General features: G+C 36.9%; 1 protein-coding gene across 20 annotated transcripts in view; it reads right to left on the reverse strand.

Annotated features, from left to right (window-relative positions):
* Nucleotides 1-19,033, reverse strand: part of LOC144252070 (phosphatidylinositol 4,5-bisphosphate 3-kinase catalytic subunit delta isoform-like) — a 132,174-nt gene extending 113,141 nt beyond the window's left edge. For 17 of the 20 annotated variants that reach the window (XM_077794610.1, XM_077794606.1, XM_077794612.1 and 14 more), the window contains exon 1: nt 18,840-19,033. The gene's annotated coding sequence lies outside the window, so the exon portion shown is untranslated. The remainder of the gene's footprint in view (nt 1-18,839) is intronic. The other 3 variants (XM_077794614.1, XM_077794611.1, XM_077794608.1) reach the window with 1 other exon arrangement.
* Nucleotides 19,034-19,055: the final 22 nt, after the last annotated feature.

The following is a 19,055-nucleotide window of genomic DNA, read 5'->3' on the forward strand; positions in this document are numbered from 1 at the left end:
AATAAAATTTCAATAGCACTTGTTCTTAATTCTCTTCTGATCTGCGTTCTGCTGTTTATTCTCATTTGTTCTGATAAGGTCCATCGTCTCTAATGTTGCTTCGTAAAGGGTAAGAAATAAATCAGTGGCATTTAGCTTTGGTAACCATCTGGTCTGGCAAACATCCCAAAATTAATGTTTAAATCTGGATGCAGTTCATGTATTTTGTCTTGTCTTAGGAAACATCTCTGGAGGTAGGAAAAAGGGATAGGAATTGCCCTCTAATGTCACTGAAAATTTGATCTTTTTATAGATAGCATTCTATTTATGTTGAAGGTTTTCATTACATGTTATGTGGTTCGGCTATACAACAGGCCATAACAGATCCCACTTAGGACATTTTTAAAAGAATGTTTTAGAGCAGGAGTTACCAAATTTTCCCATAAAGGGCCAGAGAATAAATTTTTAGACTTTGTATGACATAAAGATTCTATTACAATTATTCCACAAACCATGAAAAAGCAGTCATAAATAATGTGTAAATAAATGAGTATGGTGGTGTTATCATAGATTTATTTACAAAAAAATGGGCAGGAGGCTGGAGTTTACTGACCTTCAGAGGAAGGACTGTTCCAAAAACATTAATGGAGTCCTTGATAATTTCCATGCCCCCCCTGTGTGATGTAAAGGGACCTGTGTAATGTTTTTGAGGCTCAGTTTCCTCATTTGTAACTCAATCATACAAACACCTCCCTGAAGGATTATGTTGAATATTGGGAATGTGCTTCAGCAAGTATAGAATCCTTACTCAGACTTAATTAATTATGGTGATAATAGTCCATCAGAGTCCCTGTGATTGAACCTATTTGACCATGCTCATCAAAATGAAGCATAGATAACATTCTATAACTTCTCAAAAGCCACACAGGTAGTAATTTGCTGAGCCAGGTTTTAAAGATTTTAACCCATAAGCATTTATTAGGCACAATTATTTAATTAAAAGTCACTTAGGAAAAAGGTAGCAAGATATACAGGTATAATGAGCTATTCCTGTTTTAATTGTGGAGGGGCATTTCTTTTAAAATGGATGAAAATTCTCTGAAAAGTCCAAGGAAAGAATCGTCTATCCCCACCCCTTGAATCTGGAGGGCTTGCAACTGGTTTCACCAATACAGTGATGGAAGTGAGAATGTGTGACTTCTGGGGCCAGGAAACTATGACATTAGGAAGTGTCTCCCTGGTCACGTTAGGAGTTTTTCTCTGGGGAAGTCTTCTTCAATGGAGGAATTCCAACTACCTGAGAGAGTCATATGTAGGTACTATCGTTCATATTCCAGCCACCAGCCAGCATATGAGGGAACCGTTTATTACGTCCAGCCCAATATAATCTTCAGAGGATTGCCGCCCTAGCCCTCACCTGACTGCAGCTTCATGAGAGACCCTACATCACTGCACAACTGAGCCCTTCCAAAATCCCTGACCATGGATTCATGAGCAAAGTGTCATGATGATGGTGAATATTTCTAACTTCTCCCCTCACTGATACCCACATTCAATAGCTTGTCAAGTCTTTTATGTCTACAGTATCTAATCATCAGAGACCTTTTCTCCATCGCCAATGCTACTACTCTATTTACATCTAGTACTATCTTAGTTTGGACAGATGCAAAGGCCTTCTACTTTATTTGTAGTTCTGCTCTCCCCCAATACAATTTAGTTTAGATATTAATTCTTCTAAAGTATATGTGTGATGCTAAGATTCACTTTATTGAAAGAGCATCAATAGTTTCATGTATTATCAAGAACATTATGATTTAGTACCTTATACTCTGGGTCACCTGATCACTTACCTACTCAAGGCTGGTGGTCCAGCAATTCTTCCTCTTTTCTTACATCATCAATTTCCCTTTTCTATTGAATGGTTTCTAATAGCTTGCTTGCACACTATTATCTCTGCCATATTAACAGAAGAATCCTTCCTTTGACCTCACAGACCCTTTCCGGCTCCTTCTCCACTCTGATCTTCCTTTTACATTTTGTTTCCCTTGCTTTTGAACTCCTTCTGACTTCTTCCTCTACTATCTTCCTGAGTCTTGTCTTCTGAATTACCAATGACCTCCACTTTGAGAAATCCAATGCCTAATTCTCAAAGCTCACCTCACTTTCTTCTGATCAGTGTTTGACACTGTTGAAGCTCTTTTACTTCTGGCTGCCAAGATTTTACATCCTCCCAGTTACCCTCTCTTTCAATGTTCCCTTCTACTCTGGCTCTTTTTCAAGTTTCTCCTTTGCTCCTCAACCCCCACACAATAGGATGACCCAAAGTACAGACCTCAGACACTTATCTCCTTAGACTCTGCTTCTTTGAGTATCAATTTTGTAACTTTGAATATTATTTATACAGTGATGACTCCCAAAATTACAATTCATCCCAAGAACCTTCCTAACTACCAGGCATGTATACTTAGGCTACTGCCCAATGTATATTTCTATTTTGATGCCTCAGGTATCTCAAACTCAGTATATCTCCAAACCCATCAACTGTCAAAGTGTCCCCAGTCTCAGTTAATAGCAGCAACTTCTTTCCTGATCAACTAAAACTTTGAGGTTGTCCTTCACTCCTCTCTCAGTTATTTCACATCTCACCTATTAGCAGATCTACTGGTTCTGCCTTCCCAGTACATCAGAGTCTTAGTTCATCTTCCTGCATCTATTGCTTCCACCTTTTCAAAGTCCCTTAGCTCTTGACTGAATTATTTCAGTAGCTTTCCAACTGGTATCTGTTTCCACACTAGTTCACACACCCTCCAGTCTCATCTCACTACATCATGTCACTCTTCACAAGATTTTCGATAGAGTTCCTTTCTCATTAGAATCCAAGCCATGATCCTTAGAGAAGCCTGCATCCTGGCACCATCATTTCTCTCACCTCACTTCCCATTTATGTCTCTGGCTAGCTCTCCTCCAGCAACACTGGCTCCCCTGGGGGCCATGAACATTCCAGCCATATTTATGCCTCAGAGCTTCTGTACTAGAAGACTGTGCCCCCAGAGAAGCTCCGTCTCTCACTCTCTTTGTGCAGCACTACATAGACATCCCCCAATTTACCATGTTCAACTTACAATTTTTCAACTTTACAATGTTGCAAAGTGATAGACACTCTGTAGAAACCATACTTGGATTTTGCTCTCTTTCTGGGTTGATGTTATGTGGTTAAATACTCTGTCCTGATGCTTGGTGGTGGCAGCAAGAAGCAGTTTTAAGCCACATAATCACCATGATAAACACCCATATTCTACAGAGTACTGAGTTTCCACACTACCCTATGTAGGTTAGGTATACCAAATGCATTTTCAACTTAGAATAGATTTATCTGGATAAAACCCCATTGTAAATTGAAGAGCTTTTGTTTTCCCCGTGAGGTCTGCGTTGACAACTTATTGAAAGATTGCAATTCCCACCTCTCCCCATACTGGTGCTCCACCCCCCACCCTTTATTTTTGTTTTGTTTTGCTTTCCCAAAGCATTTAGCATCAGCAGATATTTCATCATCTCCACCACTGCATGCAGGCAGGGGTATTACCATGCTTTGGTCTATAGTCTTCTCAGTGGTGTGCAACTGCATGCTGTTGGTTCCCACAACAATTGCTAGAGTGAGAAGGTGACCCAAGAAGACATGACATAGGACATACCCAGCATAGATGCCAATCAACTAGATCATACAAAAAAGCCAGCTTGGTTTTCACAACCTATCTTTTAATGTACTGCCTCTTATGTACCTCTTAGAAGCGATTGTGTGGAAACAGATTTGAAACAGATTTTCTTTTTTTTCTGTCTGCTTAACCCTTTTACTCAGCCCATTGATCTTTTATTCATCATTTCTTTTTAAAACAAATTTTATTATGCTTACTTTGCTGTACTTTCAGTACACAAGTAAAAAAAAATATTTGACATTATTGATGTTTCTACATACCCCAATCTGCCAGTTTGTTATGTCTCTGGAAAGGTGACTTTTCCTGTGAAGGAACAAGGTCATAAATAATTTTAGTAGTATGTTTAATTATTCTTTTGTTGGGATATCTTAACAAATGATTTTTTAAACTCCTATTTTAACAACTTAGTACTAAAAACTAAATACCAAAAAATTATTTCTCAATATGTGCATTTGCATATGTACATGTTTTCAAAAATAAAGAGAAAATACATAATATTTGGGAATAAGATATGAAAATCATTTCACAAGTTACAGATGTCCTGATAACTCATAAGTAGTGAAACTATATAAGGTTATCTCTAATGAGTGAAAACATTCTTCATTTCACACTTCCCACATTTTTTATTCTGTTTATAAAAATTGCTTAAGATGTTTTAACATTTAAAAAATTTTAAGTGGTGGTTTATTTAATTATCAAAACTGCATAAATATCTCTTTACACATTTTGGCATTGCTAAGCTTAGACTTGACAAAAAGGGCCTTTGGATTCTTTAAGTTGGTAGCTAAAACTCATTTCTAATAACTCAAAGCACGCATCACAAATTCTGATGTTCTGATTTTTAATTACTGTAAATAAGTCTACCTTATATTCTTCCATATAATGGAGATCTTTTGTGATTTTAATGATGTGATAAATATCTGAATAAAAAATTATTTTCATTAAAGTACTCACTTTTTAAGGAAGAATTTCAGAGACAGAGTTCAGCAGTAGAAACATTATTTCAAAAATATGTTTATCCAACTTGCAAAATTCCAAAAATCAGTGGGAAAATATAAATCCAAAGTTCATAGCATTCACATTAATTATGTACACATTTAACAATGCTACCATGACCTCCATGTCAATGTGCTTACCTTCTTCAAAGTCCTTCTGTAATACAAACATAACAAAAGAACAGAACCCAGATTTGTTAAGCAATCTACTATTTAACAGTACTCACAACAGCTTTATGGTTTGGGTATTATTAGTCCACTTTGTAGTTACTGAATTAAGTTTCAATAAACTTAAGACATGCTTTTAAGGAAGAATCATAATAGAAAGAAAAGACATGGAAAAGCTAGATCCCCATTTCTTAAGAACTTCAGAAATAGGCGGGAATCCAAGATATCCTCCAAGGCATCTAGACAGGGACAGAAAAGGAAAAAAGAAATGAAGAAACTGGATAAGAATCCAGTTTTTGGAACATGGGTATGTTTCTATTCAATGGTCATCCTATGTATACACGGTCCCTACACCTCTCAAAATTTTCATGCAGATGTTTACAGGAATTATTTCATTTCTGTAGGGTCACTAAATTGGGATGATATGAACTGAAAGTGGTTAAGAACAGTATCACTTGCCATATTGAGAAGGCCTTTCTGGAGCAGCAGAGCATGAAACCAACAGAGAAAAGGACCAAGACAAGGAAATTTGGGTTACATTGCTTAAATCTTGTTGATTTTATCCTGAAGTCCTACTTGTGCAAATAATCCCTTTGTTTCTATGACAGCTAGAATCATGTTTGTGTCACTTTCAACTAAAAGAAGCTTGACTAAGAGACAATATAAGAAGTGAAGTGTGATTAGGAAAGACCTCTCCCCCACTGGGCATGTGAAAGGAATATGAGTCCCTTTTCACAATGCCAGGTCTTCCCAATGAGCCACACTTTATGTTCAAGAACAAAGAGGATAAGGAGGATTCACAAGATTTAATAATCTCTTTTTGCCTACTGGGAAGATGCACTCTGTCATTAGTGACTGACATAACAACTGTCCTCTCTGTGTGATTAATTCTGGACACATATGGGTATTAACTGGTTCTAACACAGTAAAAATGCAATTGGGCCTTTAAGTGACAACTTCATTCCCGATGTTTCAGGAGTAGGGTCCCTCATGAAAGGCAAATGTACTTATAAGGTCATCCATAGTGGCTGTCAAATACCTGAGGTTAGGGGACTGCTTCTTAAACATGTCATGGGGGAAAATTAAAATTATTCTGCATAGTCGTGAATGAAAGTTACAGGAAATTCAATACAAGAATGCCTCTTTAATATTTATCACCACTACCAGTTTTAAAGTTAGGAAAATTTAGAAATAATTCCTCATTTGGACAGAAGCACAACACAAAGATGATTTAAGTGCCGTTTCATGAACTTCCTCAGTGGTTCCAATTCTGGATCTACACGCAACTGTGCAATATGTAAATCATTTAATAGTAATATAAAACTCTGGATAATTAGCATTTTCTCCATTGTTTCATATTTGTATAAAGCATTCAAGTAGTATGAATAATTAGAATGTGTTAAAGAAATATGTTTTATTGCTTTACCTTCAAAGAAATCATGCTAAACATTTAAAATAAGTGGATGCTATCAAGAAATGGATCTGAAGACAAAAGAATAAATCTCAATGGTGAATTCAGGTGGGAAACTTTCATGTACATTAGAAAAGTAGGACCATGGAAAAGTATCTTGCAGAAATTTATATTTTCCCAAAGTTTATTTTAAATTTAAATAAATTAAACTATCTGACTCTGATTTCATGTGAAGAATCACAGAGGGCTCATTTTATCATAAACAAAACTTGTAGTCATTCAAACACTGATGACAAAGAATAACACCACAAACCATGCTGAGAGAAAAACAGGAGCCAAATAGGGAGGAAGATTCCTTGTGTCACTCACAACTTAAAAGTGTCCCCTCTTCTACCACATCACCCTGAAGCCAAAGGGGGGGGAAACATTCCTACTTTTATGCACAAACTCTCTATTCTATCCCTTGCATGAATTGTGTGTCTTTGAAACTTCGTTTCTTGTTTAAGTATCTAAAGAAACTTTATTTAAAGAGAAATATATTAAATATATTTTTGAGCATTCAGGTGATGCTCAGGTTTGGGGTTCTCTCTGACCTCAATTAAGAGAACAAAGATGCTATGTGGACAAGGAGAGAGAGGGGAGCACATAACTGCCCTATTGCCGTTGCTCTGTTCACAGTGAGGATTGAGCCATTTTAATCCCCTTGGATTTTTTATCTACCAAAACAGCTTGGGCCCATCAGCAAATTGCAGTGGCATATGGTCCAGGTTTATGAGTAATCTGGCACATGATTAAGGCAGGGGGGATGTCATCCTTCAGCAAATACTGAAAATATTGTAAAAGAATTTGGTAGGTTTTAGAAAGTCAATCTGATAAAAAATTGTAATGATTAAATACTTCTTAAAATCAACAATTTGCATTCTTCTCCAAGTTATAATTTTCTTTAGATACAGAAATTTACCATGGGAAGATTAAAAAAAAATCAATGCCCAAGGTGTTAACAACTAGTTCTGCTTCTTAGCTTTAGAATCAGCAGCTTGCATGCCCAACATCCAGATCCCATGTGGCTGCACAGTAGGCCTGTATTTCAGGAAGGATCAAGTTTTTACTTTCCTCCAGTCAGGTTACTATTGTATACACAGATGTTTGCAGGTCCCATGGAAACAATTTGGACCTTTCAAAGAAAGATATGATGTGAATTGAAGAATGCTGTAGTGTCTGAAATGACCTCAGCCCTGTTTCTCAAACTTGATTGTGCATCCAGGAACAGCAGTGGGGTTCATCCCTGCAGGAGCACTAAAGTCATCTGGGGAGAGTAAAAGAAGTACTGTGGGGCTGGGGCTATGGCTAAGTGGTAGAGAACTTGCCTAGCATGTGGGAGGCACTGGGTTTGATTCTCAGCACCACATGCAGATAAATGAATAAAATAAAGGTCCATCAATAACTAAAAATACATGTCAAAATAACTTTAAAAAAAGAAATAAAAGAAGTACTGTGGCTAAGAATCTACCTCTAGAGACTTGGATATAATTGTTCTTCAGTGAGACCCAGGCCTTAACATCCTTTAAAAGTTGCCTAGCGTAACCAATGGTAAGCCAGTCTCAACCCACTGAATTAGGGCAACACACTGGTGTGCCAGGTGGTACCCAAAATTATACAATTAAAAACAAACATCTTCTGGAAAATCCATCTTACTCAAAACTTAGGGAAGAAAACCTTTCATTATTTTTTTATTCCACTAAGACCAATATAAATATGAAGTAAAATGCAAAACTCACAAGAGATTTTCAGGTAATATTGCATCTCAGATGCTTATTAGAATATGTTTATTCATTCATCTTTTCCTTAATTTGTCAGATATCTTCAAACAGCTAATATACATAAGAGACTACTTTAGTGCTCCAAATTATTCTCATTTGTTTTTCATATACAGAATCTAAGAGCTACTTCCCTAAATATTTGTCTACTCACCAATTTAAGAATATGTATATGTATATGTTTGTGTGTGAGTTTATCCTATAACCAGTGAGAAAAAGAAATTAAAGATCTTTAATGCCAGCCGACATCTTTGCCCAAACAGCCATGAAAGTCAGAGATATAGTCACATAAGCCTGATTTAAACTCTAATTTTCTTACCCACAATTTAACTTTTATGACTGTGAGGCCCCTGAGTAACAAGTCAAGTAGCAGAAATCAAAAAGGTAAATTGTTATCTTACTCTGCTTAATATCATAATGGTCTTCAGCCTCACACATAGCACCAATAATTTTTCAGGTTTTCTGGACATTGTATTCCTACTCTCTCAAGATGTTTCTTGTGGAATTAAAGCTGGTTAGTATCAAAGAAATTTGTGACTAAATACTCTGATGTATGTGTAAAATTTTCCTAAACTCTTAGTACCTGCCATTTAAGAGACAGGCCAAGTTTAACTCCATTGTTCTCTAGTCTTTGACCCTGCAAACAACACCAGTTAGATTCCAGAAGATATCAGCAACTTCCCCTACCAGAAACTTTTCTCCCATTTTCTCTTCAGAGTTAATCCCAAAGTACATATTAATGCACCTTTACAGTAGCTTTCAGGGGAGGAAAAATGGGTAGGGAGGGGGTCTTATTTTATTTTACTCTCAACAAAGTAATTTTTACAAATCTCCTGCCAGGTAAGTCAACCATTGACTATTTGACCATCTGCAGAATCACCATAGCAACATAGTCATCTCAACATGTCTAGACCCTTATACCACCTGGGCTTTTAGGAGGCCTACTGTACCCAGTGGTACAAACTGACACAGAGAAGCAGATATGATAGATTCATGGCCATGGCTGTTAGAAATCAATGTTTCAAATCTCAATTTAAAATATTAATGTTGAATATTATTTGGAAAATCCTACAACTGTGACCCAATTATAAGTTCTCTGCATTGGAGCAACTCTGAAGAATGGTCAAAAGTTCACTGATAGTTGGGTAGGTGGTGGGGGGAGGTGGGGAGATAAGAGAACTAGCAATATCAAGATGGTTTCCAACAGTGAAAGGATTCAAGTTACCTCAGCTGTTTGGCAGGATCAGAGCAGATTCTGATGACTTGCATGGAAAGTTGTTTAGGTAGGCAAGAGCTTCTTTGCAGTCTGGATATTTGAAGCAAGGAAGCAAAAATATCTTAGCATGAAGAAACTATAGGCTTGGCCAGAGTCAGTGTGGAAAGTCCGGGGAGTGATTTCTGGGCTTCCCCATGAGTCATGGACATGCTAAGGATATTAGAGCGAATTTTGGAGAAGGAGTGAACTACTTATTTCCAACAAAGATATTTTCAGGGCTGAAACACTGGAGCCAAAATTTCAAAGGAACTTAAACTTTTAGTTCAAGTGTAGAGCTAAGAAAGCCAAAAGGCCATGAAGACACAAGATCTCACAGCAAACCCAGAGAAGAAATAAAATACCTGATTTAGGTAAGCTAACTGGGTTTGCTAATAGAGGTCAATTGTTCATAAAACTCTGAGATCTTAAAATCCTATATCCACTCTCTGAACACAGTTTGCTTTATTTCTAGCTTTCTCTTCTGTACCATTAATAACTTTCTTTCCTAACTGCAGTGTAACTTGAAATTTATTGACTCTTCCTTTCTTAACTCACCCTTCAGCCTTCTCCTGACCTTGTTTCTCATGTGGACAATAATCGAGCACTGACTCACTCCTTTAACTCTTCCTCAATTCTTTAGCCTCCTGGCCTTGCATCTGCCTACCAGAACCTCAGTCTAGCCAGTACCACTATCCTGGCCACCTTAAATGGACAGGGTGGGAATAAAACATAAAACTGTGTAGAGGCGTGTCACACCGCCAGTTAATGGTGTCCAGTTGGCCCTTAACATTTCCTGAAAATTCTGCTGTGTGTTCCTAATCAGCTTTTCTCCCTCTCGCCAGATTAATCATTCTTATCTTAACTGCTTTTCACAAGCTCCCCTTCCTATAATCACATCCCAGCAAAATGCCTCCTCTCATATTTTTTTCAGGGAAAATGGATAAAATCAGGTGAAAATGTGTCCAAGGTCACATTCACCTATCAGAATAAAGTCCAACCTCCTTACTATAAGCATAGGTTTCATGTGATCCTATTCCTGTTTCTGTCTCCAGTCACTTTGTGACATATAACATGGAAGCTAGTCATACCCAACTGCTCGTCATTCCTAAACAAACCTTACTCTGTGACCAACTAGTGCCTACCAATCCTTGACACTCAATTCTAGGAAGCATTTTCCACAGTACCAAGTTTATTTTTGCACTTCTACTCTATAAGCCTAGAGCACCCTGCCCACTCCTGACACAGTTCTTACACTGTTTGATCACCACAGGTTCATCTCTGTAAGGTCACTATGGGTCCAGAGGATACACTGTGCAGTCTGCTTGCCACCTATACTATTATTTATTTAATTAGTATCCTTCCTTCAGAATAACCCAGCCTTTTAAACAAATTTATTTTAATAGAAATTGATAACATAAAGAAATACTATGTTTGATACAACAAAAGTTTTGTAATACAAGCTAAATATATTACTAAAATTAATCTTAAAATACACTTCTGATCACATCAGTTATGATGAACTAGATTCTGAAGGACACTACCAATGCAAGAAAAGCAGATCTTTGATTTTTAAGAAATACTTTTAAGTAATTTCAGCTCATGGAAATACATTTCAGGAGACCCTCTCCCCCCAAAAAGCAGCAAACATTTAGACAGGAACTTGGCAACCAAAAGCAGTAAGTAGTAGAAAAGCAGATCTTGGATTTTTTAAAAATACTTTTAAGTACTTTCTGCTCACAGAAATACATTTCAGGAGACTCTCTCAGGACAGGGAACCCTAGACCAGAAGCAAAATGTCAGAACTGAAAAGTGGGTCAAATTAAAACTCCTGTCTCCCAACCAGAGCTAATACAAATGCTTTCAGAAAGAAAAGTAACTTCCAGTTAGGCTCGCAAGACACTCACAAATTTCTACCAAATAGATCTTTAGAGTTTATAATAGGGGATCACCAAGCACTGGAAATAACAAGCCATCATGAGGGACAGACAACAGATGGGGAAAAAAGCAATAAATTTGGATCCCCTAAGGATAGAAACATTGAGATTTCCAGACACAGTCTGTGAATAACTACAAAAATGAGCAAGTAACATGAGACTACAATGAATAACTGTATATATGAAAAATAACCAAGCTGAACTTTGAGAAATTAAAAATATAATTGTTAAAAGTGAAAAAAAATGGGGGATTAGAGAGAAAATTAGGCACACCTAAGAGAAAAATGGCAAACTAGACGACAAGAAGGATGAAATTACCCAGCACTAAAAATTTTATTAAGGAGAAATAAGATGAAAAGTATGATGGGGGAAGAGTAAGTGATCTAGAAACAGTTACACATACATATAGCCAGTTAAAACTCCAGAAGGGGAGAACAGTCCAAATAAAAAAGAGGCAATATTTAAAGAATACAAGGCTCCAGAATCTTCTAGATCTCATGAAAGACAACATTCAGAATGAACATCAAGTATCCAAAATAGAATAAAAAATTAATTTCCATCTAAACTTAGAAACGAAATGATATAAATCAAAGACAAAATCCAATGCAGCTATAAGAAAAAGATATTTTCTTCAAAAAAAAGCATAAATAAAACTAGCAGCAGACTTTGCATAATATTCTCACCACATTCTCTTAAGAAAAGGGTTAAAAAATAGTTTTAAATAAAAACTGAGTTGACCACCAATCAAGAGTTTTGAACTAAAGGAACTTCTAATCCTACCAATTAAAAGACACTGATTGTCTGATGGGCCTGAAAGATAAGACTAGCAATATGACAAAAGTGAAAATCAAATGAAAAGCACATTCTAGATAAATTACCACCAAAGACTCTAAGTCAAAAAAAGCAAAATTAGGAATAGAGAGGATCTCAACAGAGTAGATATGTTAAGAGAAAATATTAAGCTTGTATGCAGCTAATATAAGTACCTCAAAATACATAAAAACAAAAACTGTTAGAAGTATAAAAAGTCTATTAGAAGGTAACAGAGGATTCCAACATACTCTTCTCAATTAATGATATGATAAAAACTAATAAAGACTGAACAACACAATTTCTTATCTTTAATGATTACAGGAAAATTATAGAATTCACTATGGACAAGGTCATAAAAATAAGAATGAAATAACAACAAGAATACATTCTCTAACAACATAGGTGAAAAAAAATTAATGTAGATACACCTGAAAATTAAAATAATGAAAAAGTTAATGCAGATACATTTGAAAAGATAAAACATGCCAGGTGCGGTGGCACATGCCTGTAATCCCAGTGGCTGGGAAAGCTAAAGCAGCAGGATAGTGAGTTCAAGGCCAGCCTCAGCAATTTATTGAGGCCCTAAGCAACTCAGAAACAGACTGTTTCTAAATAAAATATATAAAATGGCTGGGGATGTGGCTCAGTAGTTAAGCCCCTTGGGTTCAATCCCCAGTACCAAGACAAAACAAACAAACAAACAAAAAGCATTTCTAAATAGTAAGCCAAAAAAATAAAAATTGAACTTTTTATAAGAACTTAATTTCTGAAAATTAATGAAAGCATTAGAAACTTAGATGAAGAAAATAATGAATTTCAAGAAAATTTATAGCATTACATGCTTATACTAGAAAAAAATGGCTAAAATTGATGTTAAAACTTGCAATTTAAGTTAGAAAAAGAAAAGAAAGGGAAGGAAATCATAAATAAAAGAGGGAAATCAGCATGCACAAGGTCCTGGGTTCAATCCCTAGCACCCGCCTTGCCCCCGTAAAAAGTTAGTTTTTTGTGAAGATTAATAAAACAGACAAACTTTGGCAATAATAAAAGAGAGAAATAGAGACAGAGAGAGAAGACAGACATAAATAATATTCAAAATGAGAAAAGGGAACATCCAAATAAAGAAAAGATAGAAAGGGATATTAAAATATTATTAACTTGATGCCAATAAACTTTAAACATGCTAATGAAAGGACAAATTTCTAAAACTAAAATAAATAGAGAACCTGAACACTCTTAGTACCATTCAACTGCTAATGACTACTCAGCTTCCACAAAGAAAATACTAAATTTAGGTCATTTTCAAATAGGTTTCACCAATTTTTTTAAGAAACAAATCAGACCAATTCAAACCTTCTCAGACAACTGAAAAAAGAAAAACTACTTGCTAATTCAATATATAAGTTCAGTATAAAGTAATACCAGAATCAGGTAGTCAATAAAGAAAAAGAGAATTCTATTTATAAAAAGATTCAAAAACTCTGAAGAAAATATTAGCAAATTCAATCCAGGAGTTCATAAACAGATAATCCATCAATACCAGTTTGGATTTATCTCAAGAAGAAAGAATTTTCAAACCCATAAATTGAAATTCACTATATTTATAACAATTACAGGGGGGAAAAGGAAAAAAACGAGATATGTCTCAACAGATGCAGAAAAACATATGACAAAATGCAGATTTCCTGGACACATTCAAAGATGTCTACAAAAGCTCATAGCAAAATGTTATTCTTTATGGGAGAACACTCTCTTTAAAATTGGGAATAAGATCTGTAAGTCCATTATAATGACTCACTTCTAATGAATAATCATAATCACCTCCATTGAACATAGATCTAAAAGTGTGCTAGAACATTAAAAACTAAAAGAGCAAATAACTGTCAGCATTTGCAAATGATATAATTATTCACATAAAAAAGGAATTCCAGGAAATATATTAGAAATATTAGAAGTTTATCAAGTGGATAACTAAAAAGCAATATTAAAAACATTAAATTGCTACTTACTAATAATTGTCAGAAAATAGATTGTTGGGGCTGTAGTTGTGGCTCAGTGGTAGAGCGCTTGCCTAGCATGTGCGAGGAGGCACTGGGTTCGATCCTCGGCACCACATAAAAATGAATAAATAAAAATAAAGGTATAAAAAATGTTGTATCTGTTAAAATTTCTAAAAATAGATTCTTAAACACTGGCACTTATAATACCAACAACAATTTAAAACATTGGATCAGCATTTAAAAAGTGAATAATCTCTATAAAGAAAATTATAAAACTGTATTAAAAGACACTGAAAACCTAAATAAATAAAAATACTATATTCTCAAAATCCTCAGGGTTTTAATTCTCCCCAGAACTTACTCAATGAATTTCAATTAAGTCCCAAAAGGTTTTTCATGTCTCATGTAACAAACTGATCCTTTAAAGAATCCAAATGTCCAAAACCATCTGAGACTCAAGTCCTCCCCAGATATCAAAATTTCTGGTAAAATGATAGCATTATTGATTAAGACCGTGTGAGTATCAACACAGAAAAAGATTGCAAATGATTCAGAACAGGTGACAAGTGATGCAGAAAGGCAAACCAGAAACAGACCCATCATGCACATAGAAGCCAAACATAAAAGAAATAGTACAGCAGACCACTAGTGACTGAGGGGCTGGAACCACATGAAGGGATAAAATGAATGTGAATCACTAACACCATTCCAAAAAAGAAAAAAAAATAAATTTCAGATGGATTATGAATTTAAATGTGAAAAGTGTCATTTTAAAACTTCTAGAAAGAAACACAGGAGAATGTCTTTATAAACCCAGAACAAGGAAGGTTTTCAGTTACAGAACATTAAAATTAAGAAAGAGTGAATGAAATATACCATGAAGCGTAAAAAGACTGGCCAAAAACTGGAAGAAGATATTTACAATGTATATAATCAATAAAAGACCTGTTACCAGTTTTATAAGACAACTCAATAGGAAAAAAATGGATAAAAAGACATGACCAGGTATTTCATAAAAGGAAAATATAAATGGTTCATAAATATATGAAGAGATGTTCAATCTCAATAATCAAACAAATGCAAATTAAAACCACAACGATGTATCATATCATATCCATTCCAGTGGCAAATATTAGGACATCTAACATAAGTATTGGAGAGGATACACATCAACTTACACACTGCTGATGAAAATATCTAAGTTGAAAAATCTTTTGGCCAAAATATAAACTGGTACAACCACTTCAAACCCTGGAATCATTCGTAAAGTTGAATATTTACACACCCTTTGAACCAGCAATTCCACCTCTAGCAAACAGCTTAAGTTTACTATTTTTCTTTTCCCTCTCATAAACCACCAAAAATGCTTTTGAAAAATCATTCACATTTTACAGCAACATCTAAAAAATTCTGGCATCAAGCTTAAATAATTTCAAATGATGAATTTATAGAGTAGTATAGTAGCATTTAAAACTAAAATGAATGTTTCTTTTAAATGCATAATTATTAATAACCATACATTTAATCAAAATAGCTATATATACTGATAATTAAATAGAAAAGTGAAATTTTATTGGACATGCATCTCTTGAAATAATGGAGAGGTGTTGCCTGAATTAAAGATGGCTTTCCCCAATGCTATACACTGTATTTTAAATTACCTCTTTGGTTTCCAGAGTTTTCCTACTTGGGGCTATTCCCTAGTTCTTACTTGTAGGTATGTGGTTTGTTTTATGTAAAACACTACTGTGATGAAAGGGAAGGTGTGAAAGTTGAACCAGTAGGACTCTATTATTGGTCTCAGGCATACAGTTTCAAGAAAGATCATACAGAATTTAATGATCTAGAAATTCATTAACATCTCCTGTTCCCATATACTACTTGGAAAATCATATACCCCAGGATGAAAAATTAAAAGAAATTCTTTCAACTCTGTATATACAAGACTCTTCAAAGTAACAAAACCTCAACAACCAGAACACCCACCAATAGGAGAATGTATAAGCTGTGGTATATTCACCTGTGGAATATTACACAGCAGTAAAAATTAAAGACTTACATCCATTCTCAATATCAGTGACCCTTAGAAATGTAACATTGGATGAAATAAACATGTTCCCAAAGACTACAGTACCCAGTAATTCCTTTCTTTTTTTTCCTCCAAACACAGAAAACATACAATACATTGTTGAGGGATATTTACAAATCTGATAAAAATTATTTTTTAAATGCAAAGAATAACACACAATTCAAGATAATCACCTTTTGGATGAACACATTCAATATTGGTTATTTTGATTCTTGGAATAATTCTGGTCAATTCACAGGTGTTCATTTTACTGTTTTGCTTCACAGCTTGCATATGTTATACATTTTCAATATATCAAATATTACATTAAAATAAAGAGAAAAGATTTTTTAAAACATTCATCTTATAAAAAATGCTTTAATTAATTCCCCTCACCTGCCACTTGAGAGATACATATAACATATCATGGAAATCCTATCTTTACATCAACCATCGCAATATTAGGTACATAATAAATGTTCATTGAAATTAATTTTGAGGATCAAATGCATTAAAGATTGAGATAATTAGCTTGAGACAGGAACTCATATGTTGACACAGGGCTAAGGCAAAAGCCTAGATGACTGCAAGCAAATGCAACAGCAAGCTAGTCATAAGGAAGCTGGTCAGTAAAGAGAAGACAAAAAAATGTAGTATAATGACATAGTGTTAGCAAGGATATGAGGAAATGGGTGTTTTCACTCAATACCAACAGTGAAAATTGGCAAAACCGCTTTGAGAGCTTCTGTAATATCTGTTTAAATTGAAGATGCACATACTTCTACCCAGCAAATCTACTACACAGACATACTTCCTAAAGAAACTTCCAGATGTGTGCACAGCAGACAGGTACAAAGATATTTATTGCAGGACTGTTTTTAAAGAGTCAAAAACTGGAAACAACTTCATAGTCCATCAATAGGGGAATGTATAAATTATGGTATATTCATACAATGTAATTCTATACCAGGAATTAAAATGAATTCACCAAAGATTATTCATAACTGATCATTCAATTTATTCATATAGAAATCTCCAAATGTGATACTGGGTGAAAAAAGCAAGTTGCAAAAAAACACACGTAGTTTAATATCATTAGTTTAAAATTCAACAACACAATGTATGTTTGTAGATTCACCGTGAGCAAAGTATAAAATATGCAAAGAAATGATTTACACAAACCTAAACACAGTGGCTATCTCTAGGTAAGGAGGGGGAGGAACTGAAAGTACCTCCACAATCTTTTAATTTTATTTTTTTACAAAAAAGGTTTGAAGTAAATCTGGCAAAACAATTACATCTGTAAAATCTAAATCATCGATTAGATCTCCATTTATATTCAAAATGCTCCACAAATTAAAAGAATGGAAAATTAGTCAAAAATAGGAAATTGCCGCAGAACAGAGACACACCAAACGCAGCCCTTGAGCGCAAAGCAGGAACGAATAATAGTAGTAGTAGGTGGGTCCCTAATGGGTTTGAAGTTTCTTTTCCCATATATCCTTATAATAAATTCCACTATCCTGATGATAAAATACAAATTTCTTTCAACAAAAGGTGTCCTAACTAGGACTGTAATCATAAGCAAACTGTGATTTTACTCCTCCCAAGGGGAGGAATTAATATTTCTACCTCGTTTCCCTCACCGTTGGGCAGAACAGAAAGGCATTTATGTGAACGTCATAAAACACTGTAAACCAGTAAGTATCATCGAGAACGTCCAGGGATAGCTACTACGCATTTGCAGGGGCACATATTTTGGAAGGAGCTGGCATCTTAACGGCGTTCGGAATCTAGGGCGCCTCTAGAAAAGAAACAACTCACTGGTACCATCCCATTCACCCATGTCTCTGATCAATTTTTCCCCCTAATAGGTCTCCCTATTCTGTCCCCAGAACTGTATGGCTCCACTGGCCAAAATGACATAGCCCGACACTGCAGAGCAGGTGGCCGCCAGACCCTTGGATGCCCTCCCCTTCGCGTTGGCGTTGTGGGGAAGGAGGAGGCTCAGCGAAGGAACCACGGAGCGGGAGCGCTGGGGTGGCGTCCCCCTCCCTGGCCAATCCCCTGCGCACCGGCAGGCTCTGGACTGCCTGCCCTTCTCCGCACACAGGTGTCTAGAACGCGGAGAACGCAGTCATGCAAGGGCGCGCACGCGCTCACGAACACTCGCAAACGCATCCCGGCACACGAGATGCACGCGACAGGCCCTATGCCGCACCCACGCGAAGACGCACACTTTCGCGGGGGATGCGCCAGGCGAGGGTCGAGACCGCAGCAGGAGCGGCCATGCGCGCTGGGGACAAGCGCCCCAGAGGGAACAGTGACAAAAGGGGGGCCACCCACCGAGGCCGTGAGCGCCCCCCGCTGCCTCCGAGAAAACTGGCCACCTACACAAAGGGGACCACCTACACACCCACAGGCGTGTGCACGCACACCTAGCAGGTGTCACCCACGCAGGAACCGAGAACCGGGCGCGGGGCTGCAGGGGGATGCGCACACAGTGGCCGCCCCTACGTCGCACAGGCACCCTAGGCCCAAGATCGCGAAGGGGACGGACAAAGGGGACACACCCACTGGGACAGACAGAAGCGGCCACACCCCCCCAGGGCCGGCACCGGCCCACGCACACACAGCAGGCACCTCTGCAAGGGATGCGGGGCGACGCACACACATCCACACTCACCACACACCCACGGAGGGGGTGTGGAGGGCCCAGCTCCCGGGGCATCTCGACTGCGACGGGACAAGGTGACACATCCGGGAGCCCTGCCACGCGCTGGCTGTGCACTCACCCGGGCCTGCAGCCCGTGAGCCTCAGACGCGGGCCGCCGCCGCCACCTCAGGCCCTCCACGTCAGCCCGATGGCGGGCGGTAGCAGGCGTGGCGCAGGCTGCAGGCG

The sequence above is a fragment of the Urocitellus parryii genome, unplaced genomic scaffold (assembly GCF_045843805.1).
Source record: "Urocitellus parryii isolate mUroPar1 unplaced genomic scaffold, mUroPar1.hap1 Scaffold_37, whole genome shotgun sequence".
Lineage (NCBI taxonomy): Eukaryota > Metazoa > Chordata > Mammalia > Rodentia > Sciuridae > Urocitellus > Urocitellus parryii.